We start from the raw sequence: 14,631 nt of genomic DNA on the forward strand, positions 1-14,631 counted from the left end.
GTACAAAAATTTTTCAACTATCTTAGAGAAAACAGGTAGCAAAGCCACTGGTCTATAAAACTCCATTAGCTCTCTATTTTCTTTTTTAAAAAGTGGTTTCACGACAGCCGTTTTAAGTTTTGTAGGAAATATGCCTGTACTGATACATAGGTTAGTTATATAACAGATGTGGGGACTTATCAGTTCAGCCACTGATTTTATAACTTTTGTGCTTATTTCGTCATAACCAACACTACTAGAATTTTTTAAATTTTTGATTATTATTTTAATATCTAATGGCGTACTAGGTGATATAAATATTGAGTTATTTAACTTTGGAACAAACTGTAACACATTATTTCCTAAATTCGTATGTGGTACTACTTTATCAACAAAATAATTGTTAAAATAGTTTGCTATGGCTTGTGGATTCGTCACAAGTTTGTTATTTACTTTAATCGTGCTGATAAAGTTTTTTGGCTTATAATTTTTAGACTGGTTTATTATTTGCCAAGTGGTTTTTGATTTATTAAAAGAGTTATTTATATTAAATGAATTTTGTGCTTTTTGTGTAAGTTTTATGATTTTCTTTAATCTTTTAGAGTATTGCTTTAGATAATTTTTATTTATTAAAGAAGGGTTATGCCTATACAACCAAACAAGTTTTCTTTTCTTTTTTACACATTGTTTTATACCACGTGATATCCACTTAGCCTTTTTGTGTAATCGAATAAATATTTGTTTTTCCGGAAAACAAAGGTCATAAAAGAGTTTGAAAATCTCAAGAAAATTATCATAGGCCTTATTTGGATCATCAGTACTATACATTTCAGTAAAAGAGTAGTTGATTAAGCAATCACGGAATTTTCCTAAATTTTCTTTACAGTAGTCTCTTCGTTTTATTTTCCAGCCGTTAATAATAGAAAATTGTTTAGTTGGAAACTTAATCAACTGTGCCGTGTGATCAGACATTGCGAATTCAATTATATCTGTAGTACATGAGGAAGTTGAATTATGAATGAAATTGTCAATACAAGTTAAACTACGAAGTCTAGTTGGTTGTCTTACTGCTAAGGTCATGTTAAAATTTAATAGCATACATTCAAAATTTATAGTATCGTTATTCAATTCCAAAATGTTAATATTGAAGTCACCGGCTATCAGAATACGCTTTTTTGATTTCTTTGTAATCATACAAATCAAACCTTCAAATTTATTAAAAAATACATGTATATTTTGTGGATTAGGTACTCGATATACACATATAATTATTGTATCAGAATGTGTCAAGTATACCCCGCAACACTCAAAAAGGCCTGGTATTGACATCTCAGCTATGCCTGGCATATCTTTCCATTGGTGACAATTCTTTATAAGTATGCAAACTCCCCCTCGTTTAATATTATTTCTACTAAAACAAGAAGCTAAATTGTAATTAGGTAGAACAAGATGTTTTTCATATCCCCTCATCATAAAGTGTTCCGTGATGCATCGTGTAATAAAAATGAAACCCGCAAAATTATAATTTGCGTAATTACTGGTGGTAGGACCTCGTGTGGGTTGGCACGGGTAGGTACCGCCGCCCTACCTATTTCTGCCGTGAAGCAGTAATGCGTTTCGATTTAAAGGGTGGGGCAGCCGTTGTAACTGTACTGAGACCTTATAACTCATATCTCAAGGTCGGTGGCGGCATTAACATTGTAAATGTCTATGGGCTCCGGTAACCACTTAACACCAGGTGGGCTGGAGCTCGTCCACATACTAAGCAATAAAAAAAACCACAGGTGACAATGATATAATCAATCACCATTGGTAGAAAAAGTGTTTCCAAAGATCATTTCGCGTAAAAATTCTCTGCGCTATCAATCTGAGGAACCTTTTGCAAAGTGTCTTCCGCTATTTTCTACGCCCTTCTTCAAATGAGGGTTGCAGACCTATCTACCCTCATTTAACCAAGACGGTGGACTGTTTTATTGATAAAAACGATATAGTACACTGTCGGTTCGACTGATTGTTAACGTGGCCCATAAATATAATAACATGAATCTTGTCTCAACTGACATGAAGCCAAATTTTTATTGACCACAGAAAATAATTGTTCTACTAAAACGTATTCTCAATCACTCTTAACAGAGTGATCGTGATCGTTATGTGGTCTTGGAGGGGGCAGACTTAACGCTTCCCCCATCTCTCCCTGTCCGATACCACTTTGCTTTACTAATTTACATGACTCCTCCTCCTTGCGTCGGTTTCCTCATTACTGAGGGTCGTGGTCATGGCCTTGAAACAGTTTGTTTTTTATAATGCACCGCCATCTGTTCCTAACTGCAGCTGAGTGCAGAGTATCGTGCACTGTGGTATCCAGGGCTGCACGAATCTGGTCCGTCCAACGGGTCGGGTTCCTGCCTCTTGGTCGCTTGCCCTCTACCTTTCCAATGACCACCAATTTCTCCAAGTTGTCACTGTCTTTTCTTTTCATTTAATATTTTCCACGCACACATACCCAACTTTGTTTATCGATTTTTGGTATCACATGCTAGAAGTTAACCCTCGTATTAGGATACAGATATTTATAGGTTATGATTCCTCGGACAATTTATTTGTAAGAGTCTTTAAAACCTTACCGCGTAGAGGGTACTGCATAGAGAGATTTTCAATAATCTACATAATTGCAATTAAGAGTGTATGTGTACAAAATTCTGTCATGTTATTTCAAGACTGCAATGCTTTCTTATCACGTGCCTAGTCCAGGAGGCAACGAGCCGTGCTACATCCGAAACAACATTAAACTCAGACGGTAGCTAGCTCTTGACCCAGAGCCAGGGAACGCCGCGCGAGATGATTTAATTTTAAGAGAATTTAGCCAAGCTGCTGAAATAGTGTTAAATGGAGTTAAAGCGAAATTGAAAATGAATGTCTACTTTTTTAGGTGATTTGAAAATATTAATTGATAAATTTTATTGCAAGAACCAAGGATTTGGTTTACGAAAAAACTCTCGACTTTGTTTTAAATTGATACCACGAATGCCACACAATGGCTTATTAATACTAAAAGTGGTAGTGTAGTAGTAGAATTAGTAGTAGTAAGCAGCGGCTTGGCTCAGCCCCTGCCATTGCTGAAGTCCATGGGCGACGGTATCACCATCAAGTGGGCCATATGGTCGTCTGCCTTCACCGTCCGCCGACAAGGGCGATAAAAAAAAACTAAAAACTAAAACCTTATCAAAATTACCTTGTACTCATTCTAATTCATTATTATTTTCTGTTTTACACGCTTTTATTGGTTTGATTTAACCCTTATAACTGAATCTTTGAACACTGGTTTCAACAACTTCGAGACTTGAAAATTTGTAAATGCATCAAGAACTGAGGCCAATATACTAATTTTATTAATTCACTCTAAAATCGAGACCGCGGTCACTAAGGAAAATAAAAAAATATAGTATGGCTTAGTATGTATATTTTTTTAAGTTTTGAAATTATTATATATTTATTTTGTGTATGTTTGTCTATGATTATGATGAGCTTTCTATCCGATATTATGTGTAGCAAAGCCTATATATACTACAAAATGAAAGACTTTTTTGATGCGATCAGGTGAGAGTCATAATGTATTATCTATAGCAGTTTTTCATTACTTTGTGATTCTTGACTTATATCAGTAGCATTGATGCTATTTAGTACTAGATTAATAAGATAAGAAACCAACTCTTATTTTTTTTAATTAGGTACTGTTAGAATTAAGGTTTTCTCACAAGATGTTATTATATTATTCGTTCACTGTGGAAGTCGATCGTTGATATGAAATAGGCCTGTATTTCATTAGAAAAATTGGTATCTGCCTGCGGGGTTTGAATGCTGGCACAATCACACTGCTGAACTCTAATACACCAGACGTCTTAGTCTTTAGACCATGACGACTTCAAATATAAGAGATATTAAAAAAAAAAAACTATGGATATACAAAGTTCTTCGCATGCAAATATCAGATAAAACATAATCATCATAGACTTTACAGTCCAGGGTGGGCCTTAGCCTGGTCCAGTATGTCTCTCCAGACTGTTCTGTTCAGGGCTTTCTCCTTTCAGTTCCTGACACCGATAGCTTTGAGGTCGTGCTCTACGTCATTCAACCATCAGAGTTTGGACCTGCCACGACTTCTGCGGCCCTTTAGTCTGCCATATAGTAGCTGTCTTGGCATTCCGGTCTCCCCATTCGAACTACATGTCCTGCCCATCGTAGGCGTCCAATTTTTTATAGTTTTAATGATATTTGTAAATATATCAGATAAAACGGTGATGACCAAAAGCTCGCTTACTGAACGTCGCACATGCGCAACGAAAACCATCACGGACAAACAAACAATTTTACAAAACAAACAAACGCTATACACAATTGAACAAACTTACTTGTAACTTGAAGGTTTAAGTAAGCCCAACTTGTGCACATATTATTACACAAATATCTAACTTGTGGTTAACGTTACGAGTTAGGTTAGTCTGCGGCGACTGACGAATCCTTAAATCATAAGTGTGGTGAATAAGTAATTTTGGGAACAATTTTTCCGGTCGGTAGGCAGCGGCTTGGCTCTGCCCCTGGCATTGCTGAAGTCCATGGGCGACGCTAACCACTCACCATCAGATGGGCCGTATACTCGTCTGCCTACAAGGGCAATAAAAAAAAAAGATCTCACCGAATCAAAAATACAACGCTGATTGATCTCAGCAGCATAATTTTATCTTAATTTAAAGTAGTTATTAGTAGTTAGAAGCGTCCGAAATTTAATAGACAAGACGCTGAATGTATATTTAACTATCCATCTTCATCTCTATCTTCCAGTCTACCCCAGCGTCCTAACTATGTCACCATGCTATAGGTCTTTTGGCACCCCTACGACCTAATCTATCTGGTATAATCTGGTATATGTTGGTATAATTCTCCAGTGAATCGCCTTTACGACGCTTGGTAAAGAGTGGTGGTGCTATTCTGGGTTGATAGAAGACATGAAGTAGTCACATCAGATCGTCATCTGGCGTGTGTGATCGTTTACTGGTTGTCGTGGCGTGCAACCTATTTGACAGGACATAAGACCTACAATGGCTAGACATAGACACAGACTAAGACAGAGACTTGACAAGAATTCGAAAAGAAATGGAACGAGGGCGTACGTGGTACCAGCGGTACGCAGTGCATTTTTTGACGTCCTTAAAGAAAGATACAAAAAGACGAAAAAGAACGAATTGACCGTTCTCATATAAGACGACAATAGAACAAACGACCGTTCAAGTGATCCTTCGACCGTTCAAGTAGTCCTTCGACCGTTCACTAGTGGCAGGACCTCTTGTGAGTCCACACGGGTAGGTACCACCGCCCTGCCTGTTTCTGCCGTGAAGTAGTAATGCGTTTCGGTTTGAAGAGCGGGGCAGCCGTTGTAACTATACTGAGACCTTAGAACTCATATCTCAAGGTGGGTGTCGGCATTTACATTGTAGATGTCTATGGGTTCCAGTGACCACTTAACACAAGGTGGGCAGTGAGCTCGTCCACCCATCTAAACAAAACAAAAAAATGCTGGAATAATTCTCCAATTGATCGCCTTTCCAATACCCAAGGAAATAGTGGTGCTTCTATTTTAGGCTAACAGAAGACCTGTGGTAGTCACATCAGATCGTCAGCTTCCGATAAACGGACAGATATCACTTTGTTATCGTAAAAACATCCGACTTAAATAACATCAAAAAATAACCTAGTCTAAGCAAAATTCAACGTAAAAATCCTCTCTTCGTAATTTAATCCAAACAATAAGCTTCTGTGCTACGCGAGATGCGAAGCTTTTATTGAGGTAATCTGTAAATAAAACGACTTATTTCAATCACAGTACACGGTACTAGTGCTTTTGTTACGGGGCTCGCGGATTTTTTGTTTTTGTGAGACGAGCGCACGGCCCATTTGATGTTAAGCACATAGATAACGCAATTACTGGTGGTAGGACCTCTTGTGAGTCCGCGCGAGTAGGTACCACCACCCTGCCTATTTCTGCCGTGAAGCAGTAATGCGTTTTGGTTTGAAGGGTGGTGCAGCCGTTGTAACTATACTTGAGACCTTAGAACTTATATCTCAAGGTGGGTGGCGCATTTACGTCGTAAATGTCTATGGGCTCCAGTAACCACTTAACATAGTGTCGACCGCGGTGAGTTTTAAATGGATTGCGTAACAGCTATCCCACTCGACAAACTGGAATGCATGTTTGCTACACGATAGAAGTAGATAGTATGGTGGTATTCATCCGTGCTGACTTATAGCGCGTTCTGTGACTATTAAATGAAAATAATATACTTGCACAGCAGAACCCGACTCTTCGCATTCAAATACACAAAATATTATCATTAACTGTTTTACGAGATACTTTTTTGACACATTACTGGTGGTAGGGCCTCTTGTGAATCCGCACGGGTAGGTACCACCGCCTTGCCTATTTCTGCCGTGAAGCAGTAACGCGTTTCGGTTTGACGGGTGGGGCAACCGTTGTGATTATACTGAAACCTTAGAACTCATATTTCAAGGTAGGTGGCGGCATTTACGTTGTATATGTCTATGGGCTCCAGTAACCATTTAGTACCAGGTGAGCTCATCCATCCATTTTAGCCAAAAAAAAAAAAAAAAAGAAATCATGTATCATGGCGAGTGTCGACATTTACATTCTATGTCTATAGGTTCAACCAATTAACAACACTTTGCACGTGAGTTTGTTTACCACAATAAATAAAGACTTGTAAAAGGGGTCCCGATTATACATTCCGATAGTATGTAAATGAAAGTAAATCTATATATTAATACGTGAAGCAAAAACTTTGTATCCCTTTTTACGAAAATTGCGCGGACGGACGGAGTATGAAATTTTCCACAATTATCTATACTAATATTATAAAGAGGAAAGATTTGTTTGTTTGTTTGTTTCGAATAGGCTCCGAAACTACTGGACCGATTTGAAAAATTATTTTTCCATTAGAAGCCGACATTGTCCCTGATGAACATAGGCTACTTTTTTTATTTATTTTTGGTTTCATGTGTGTTTTAATGTTTCCGAAGCGAAGCGAGGGCGGGTCGCTAGTAGAGAATATAGAAACGAAGTGCACAATGCTAATATTTTTTTTAAATAATGCATAAAAGATACATTAAATCAATAAAGAAAACATTACACACACTACATACCATGTATTTGACGCACACACGCATGCATACTATTTATTGTCAAAATTTTGTTCTTGACGTCTGTGGTCGAATTGAGAATAGATTAAATATTGTTTGTCTTTATTAATATTTTTTTTAGTGTAGTCTTGGCGAAATTAGTGATTATAGAAGTATAAAATACAATCATAATCTATCTATTAATACGTGAAGCAAAAACTTTGTATCCCTTTTTACGAAAATTGCGCGGACGGAGGAGCATGAAATTTTCCACACTTATAGAGAATATAGAGAAGAAGTGCACAATGCCAATCTTTTTTTAAAATAATGCATAAAAGATACATTAAATCAATAAAGAAAACATTACACACACTACATACCATGTATTTGACGCACACACGCATGCATACTATTTATTGTCAAACTTTTGTTCTTGACGTCTGTGGTCAAATTGAGAATAGATTAAATATTGTTTGTCTTTATTAATTTTTTTTTTATAGTGTAGCCTTGGCGAAATTTAGTGATTATAGAAGTATAAAATACAATCATAATAGTATACAAATTTACAATTCCAATTATAGTCGAATTTCGACTACTGCGGGACCTCTAGTATCACTTAATACCTTTAAACATATACGCAGGTCAGGTGGTGAGATCCAACAAGCAAAACAAATGAAAAACACGTTCCCGGAAACCGAATGAAATATGGAGAAGCAATAACCACTTACTCTCAACTCGGCAAGCTGCCAATACACGACACTTGAAATATCTCTACGGACTTTTATGCTGAATTATGTGAACAGCTTTGCCGTTCCTTTTCGTAAGCGTTTCTACGATCTCTGTTATAATTTTAATATAGTTTCAAGTCAAATTATCTATATCTATACTAATATATAAATCTACAGTGGTTTTTACGGATGTTCCGTTATAACTACTGAACCGTGCATCCGATTGACTTGAAACTTGGTATCCATGCAGAAAATACATGTACTTAATGGATAGGCTATATTTATATGAGTGTTGGACTCCCTAATAATAATGACAATAAATAATAATGTTAAATGCCCAGCAAAGCGGATGAGTAGGGCTTTAAGGTATAAACGCATTACAAGTAAAGTATGTTGTGAAGTCTTTTTTTTTATTGCTTAGATGGATTGAGGAGCTCACAACCCACCTGGTGTTAAGTGGTTACTGGAGCCCATAGACATCTGCAACGTAATTACGCCACCCACCTTGAGATATAAGCTCTAATGTCTCAGTATAGTTACAACGGCTGCCCCACCCTTCAAAACGAAACGCATGTACTGCTTCACGACAAAAGTAGGTGGGGTGGTGGTACCTACCCGTGCGGACTCACAAGAGGTCCTAGCATCTTCAAAATAATTGTATTTTTGTAAATCACAATTTTGGATACTGAAATCGTAAAGGGTCATATTGTGTAAGCAATCATTAATTTATTCAACACTTAAATAATTACAATATAAGGTTTATTATTAATTTAAAATTGGTAGAATTATCGGTTTGTCATGTGGCAACACTGGTGAGAGCGATAATTGCAGTGGCGATGAGGCACGTTAGGACAAGCAAATAATAGACACAGTGGGTAAGGGGATGGCGGAGAAACAAGTCAAGAGGAAAACTTGTGAAAGCGGGTACTTTGTAGTGGACTTAATGATAACTTGTAAAAGTGGAATTACGAAGAATACAATATGAAATTAATTAAACTACTGCAATCTGTGTTTTATTTCCAGTCTGATACAAGAGTAGTTTACAATTCATCTAAAGAGATCACTATTGATTGAGTTTTTGTGCAAATCTAAACTATACGTGATGACTTTGGGCCTTTCAGATGACAACACCACGTGGATACCTCTTGTAGTCATTAAAACTTGTCTGGTTTTAGATGTTCGCCGTATTTCGATGAAAAGCTGGTGGCTGCTTAACACCTAGACCCTCCCCAACTCCGTTTGAAGATGAACACCGAAAACTGATTGCATAGATTGCGTAATACCCAAACTCCCCTTGAATTTCGGTCATAAGCACCGTCACAACTGACAAGCTATATTTACAAAGCCCGTCTCATCCATCTAAAAATATAATTGACTAGCGACCCGGCCTCGCTTCGCTTCGAAAACATTAAAACACACATGAAACATAAAAAAAAAATTAAAAAAAAAAAAAAAAAAGTAGCCTATGTTCATCAGGGACAATGTCGGCTTCTAATGGAAAAATAATTTTTCAAATCAGTCCAGTAGTTTCGGAGCCTATTCGAAACAAACAAACAAACAAATCTTTCCTCTTTATAATATTAGTATAGATATAGATTTACATCAGAAGATCTTATTAAATCGCTTCCTGTAGACATCAAAATCGCTACGTTGCTCTAAAAACCACTTCATCGTTATTATGAAACGTTTGTATCAACTGGTAGCTGGTAGGTAGATTTGCCAGTAGACGCTTGATAAGAGCATAGTAGTGAATGGCTTAAAAGGAAACTAAAAATACTCGCTAAGTATACTTGAGACCTTAGAACTTATATCTCAAAGGTGGGTGGCGCATTTACGTTGTGGATGTCTATGGGCTCCAGTAACCACTTAACACAGGTGGACTGTGAGCTCGTCCACCCACCTAAGCAATAAAAATAAAATAAAAGAAGTTTTGTTAATAATACGAACAAGGCTGCGACTAAAAGTTTGTATTTTGATGGTCATAATGTCAGTGAAGTTCCGACTTAGTTGATCCCATAGTAAAGTGACATGCGGTTTTGTGGACCATTAAAATTAAACCCAAAACTTAAAATAGTATATCGATAACGTTTCACTGCCGCCAGATGCCATTCGTGGTATGAAAAAAAAACTTGGTATTACCAAGATTAAAGATAGAATGGCGTAGCATCATAAGAGATTTTCGAAGATGGTGCTCGCGACTTCTGGAAGTAAATACGACTCAAAGAAGAGAATAGTCATATTATTCTTTGGGCATCATTGACCTACGTATTCTATTCGACTGCGAAGCAGTTGTTATCATCCAATCCAATTAAATATTTCTATGAACAGCCGTTGTACCAATTGAGAGGTCAACCTTATACCTCAAGATAAGCGGTCGTATATCTCCATTTATCACTATGCCTAACAAAAAAAAAAATTTTTAGAAAAAATATTCAAGTGCCCTTAGAATCGGTGACCCCTCGGTTGAGAAGTGCGTGTACAAATCACGAGTAAATAGCATTTTATCTAAGAAAAACAACTATTATCGTTCTATAAGTCAATTAAGATACAGGGTCATACGATATCATTTACATCTTTAGAACAATAAAACAACGGGAATGGTATTTGGTAAAAAGCGACCAAAGGAATCACCTACAGTTTCTTTGTTAAAATATTTGGTGTTTGGATCTGTACGATGAGCGTTCAAGAGTGCAGAACAGTGCTAATCCCAATGATACTAAGACTTAATGTCCCAAGATGGCGGCTCTAGTGTTTTGGCTTCGGTAACCACTTAACACTAGACGTTAGCAATTAAAAAAAAATCACGTAATTCGCCAAAGTACCATTTTTAGCAGTAATTCGTGAAACAAGTACACACTCCGTCGTGACTATTCCAAATTGCATCAAAACGTGGATTCATTTGAATAATTCCGTAGAATTCCTTGTACCTACGGAATCATTACGAAATCTTCCCTAAGTGCCAAAAATAGCTGTAAAAAACCTTTAAAAAAATCGTATACGTCGAAGACTGGTGGTAGGACCTCTTGTGAGTCCTCGCGGGTGGGTACCACCACCCTGCCTATTTCTGCCGTGAAGCAGTAATGCGTTTCGGTTTGAAGGATAGGGCAGCCGTTGTAACTATACTTGAGACCTTAGAACTTATATCTCAAGGTGGGTGGCGCATTTACGTTGTGGATGTCTATGGGCTCCAGTAACCATTTAACACCAGGTGGGCTGTGAGCTCGTCCACCCATCTAAGCAATAAAAAAAAATAAAAAAAAGACAAACAAAACTATACAACGACGTATTGATTTAACCTAAACATTTGTGTCTATAATTTGGGTTCGATAAAAATTATCACGTCCCTGGAATATAGAATATAGGGCTAAATCGTAATCGCAACCGTTTGAAAAACCTTTAATACCAAATTTTGTTAGCCCACTGAGTTTCTCGCCGGATTTTCTCAGTAAGTCACGATTCCGATCCGGTGGTAGATACTGCGAAGCACTGCTCTTGCTAGGGCTCTAGTGTTAGCAAAGTCAGGTTGTGAAGCGACGTTAAACATATGTCCACAACAAAGTCTAAATACTGCAAGCTGTTTCTCACATGTCCAGCTTCAAACGAGAAAATAAATAGATATTGATTTCAGAATATGGAAGTTTCATAAATTGTTAGTAACGAGCTTATATTGAAAAAGTTAGTATTGTAAATCTAGAATACGGTTGGGATTGAAAGAGACTGGTAGCATGGACGCTTGGAGCGTTGGTTGGTCAAATGAATTGCCACCCAATCCTTATAAAATAGATTGCCAGTTTTTTTTTACACATAAGCCAAAACTGCACAAAAACACACATACACAGCTGTTCCTAACGCAACGACCTATTAAAATTCTATCTTCACTTGACGCACCCAGTTATAGTATTTCATTCGTCACTATAAAAAACTGTAAAGAAATTACGCATTCACAAGCATAATTTCTGACATGTATCGTTATAAATTTTCCAATCCAACACCCGGAATTTGGTTCCAATGTACACAGACATAATTTAAATTCAACCAATTTAATTTACTGTTTCAAAAATTTTTGTCAACAAAAATAATAATTTAAAAGACACTTAACGTATAGACTTAACTTAGTGTAAAACTCACCGATATATTCAGACACTAAACGTGTTTATTGACACAAACTTAGGCACTGTCACTTTTATTGCACATATCTAGCACCAGAGTAACGAAAGACGTGTACGCGACGCGCCCTCTCGCGTCCTTCTGATGCTTCGGGGAACGCTCGGGATGTTCACGAACTTTCAACCGATTTTTTAAAAAGAGGGCTTAGTTAGGTAGGCTTTATTATGATAAAGCTTTTCGTACAATCGCTAAAATAAAAGAATAAATTTCGGTGTTGTATGTAGGTATATAACAAATGGGTATATTGGACTAGGTAATAATTTACGAATTGTATTTCTCATAGTAGACAGGTTGACAGTATTAATATTGTCATTGGTTTTAATTAGTTAAATTCGTTTATTTATCTATGTGGCAATATTTACATAGCATTAATTGGTACAATTTATTTGAAAATCAAAGTGTAGGTTATCGAGGCCGCTACAAACATACATACAAAAAAACTAAATTTTTTTTATTGCTTATATGGGTGGACGAGCTCACAGCCCACTTGAAGTTAAGTGTAGTGTAACTGGAATTTTTAACAGAAGAAGATAGAAAGTTATTCTTTTTTTTTATTGCTTAGATGGGTGGACGAGCTCACAGCCCACCAGTGGTTACTGGAGCCCATAGACATCTACAACGTAAATGCGCCACCCACCCCGAGACATAAGTTCTAAGGTCTTAGCACAGTTACAACGGCTGCCACACCCTTCAAACCGAAACGCATTACTGCGCATCACGGCAGAATTAATATTCAGATTTATCTTGTTATATTTCTCTGTTTTTCTCTCGTTATGCATAGTTTTTTATTCACAAATATCTCGTGGCGGATGTGCAAAGAGTAACGCCGATATTCACAGATCAGCTTCGTACTGTCAGTCTATTGATAAGAATAATTTGAGCCGGAAGCTAATATTACTTCACGGCAGTAATGAGCGGGATATTGGGCCTGCTTGTCTTCGCTCGTAATAATATGCAATTAAAATAATACACTAATATAATGTGTAGGCATTTTAAGTAGTAAGTGAATTGCTATACCTTTTTTTTTATTGGCCTTGTAGGCAGATGATCATACTTTTTTTTTTTTTATTGCTTTGCTGTGTGGACGAGCTCACAGCCCACCTGATGTTAAGTGGTTACTGGAGCCCATAGACATCTACAACGTAAATGCGCCACACACCTTGAGATATAGTTCTAAGGTCTCATATAGTCACAACGGCTGCCCCACCCTTCAAACCGAAACGCATTACTGCTTCACGGCAGAAATAGGCGGGGTGGTGGTACCTACCCGTGCGGACTCACAAGAGGTCCTACCACCAGTAATTACGCAAATTATAATTTTGCGGGTTTCATTTTTATTACACGATGTTATTCCTTCACCGTGGAAGTCAATGGTGAACATTTGTTGAGTACGTATTTCATTAGAAAAATTGGTACCCGCCTGCGGGATTCGAACACCGGTGCATCGCTTCAACACGAATGCACCGGACATCTTATCCGTTAGGCCACGACGACCACCTGATGGTGAGTGGTTACCGTCGCCCATGGACTACAGCAATGCCTAGGGCAGAGCCAATCTGCTGCCTACTAGATTCGATTCTTGGTCAGGCAGTTACCGATAGCAACGATAGCGCGATATATAGATAGATTAATTCGTGAAGTTGTCGTGGCCTAAGGGATAAGACGTCCGGTGCATTCGTGTTGAGCGATGCAACGGTGTTCGAATCCCAGGCGGATACCAATTTTTCTAATGAATTACGTACTCAATAAATGTTCACGATTGACTTCCACGGTGAAGGAATAACATCGTGTAATAAAAATAAAACCCGCAAAATTATAATTTGCGTAATTACTGGTGGAAGGACCTCTTGTGAGTCCGCACGGGTAGGTACCACCACCCTGTCTATTTCTGCCGTAAAGCAGTAATGCGTTACAGTTTGAAGGGTGCGGCAGCCGTTGTAACTATACTGAGACGTTAGAACTCATATCTCAAGGTGTGTGGCGGCATTTACGTTGTAGATGTCTATGGGCTCCAGTAACGACTTTACACCAGGTGGGCTGTGAGCTCGTCCATCCAACGAAGCAATAAAAAATACAGTTCACATCAGTTACCGATAGCTGGATATATAGATTGACTAATCTAAAATCACCGGACTATTAACTGATGAGAACAGAAAGTTATATAACCACGAAACTGTGACATATTAACTCATCTGTAATATAATAATAACAGCAAAATCAAAAACTGTATTCTACATATCTCAAACAAATAACTTTATCGAAAAACAAATATTTTCCTCCGTCTCACCCGGAGAATCGAACGCCTGAATTAATATTCCGATAAAACACAAGCGAGACCTGAAATCTAGAATAACATTACACGCTCGCATCAAAAGGTGCGTTCATATACTGTGTGTGACCTTTTTGACGAGTACTAAACGATTCGGGTATTTTTATTACACGACTAGCTGACCCGGCAGACTTCGTAGTGCCTCAATCGATAAATAAAAGACCTAAGCTTTTGTATAAAATAAACTTAAAACAAACAAAAGGAATCCGTCCGACGGGGGACACATCAAAGGAAAAACAA

At 37.6% G+C, this 14,631-nt stretch overlaps 1 protein-coding gene across 1 annotated transcript in view; it reads right to left on the reverse strand.

Moving 5' to 3' along the window:
- The window catches only part of LOC114241659 (uncharacterized), a 29,408-nt gene extending 17,244 nt beyond the window's left edge, over positions 1–12,164 (reverse strand). Inside the window, exon 1 of the mRNA XM_028172562.2 lies at positions 12,024–12,164. The gene's annotated coding sequence lies outside the window, so the exon portion shown is untranslated. The remainder of the gene's footprint in view (positions 1–12,023) is intronic.
- Positions 12,165–14,631: the final 2,467 nt, after the last annotated feature.

The sequence above is a fragment of the Bombyx mandarina genome, chromosome A1, assembly GCF_030267445.1.
Source record: "Bombyx mandarina strain Sakado chromosome A1, ASM3026744v2".
Taxonomy (NCBI): domain Eukaryota; kingdom Metazoa; phylum Arthropoda; class Insecta; order Lepidoptera; family Bombycidae; genus Bombyx; species Bombyx mandarina.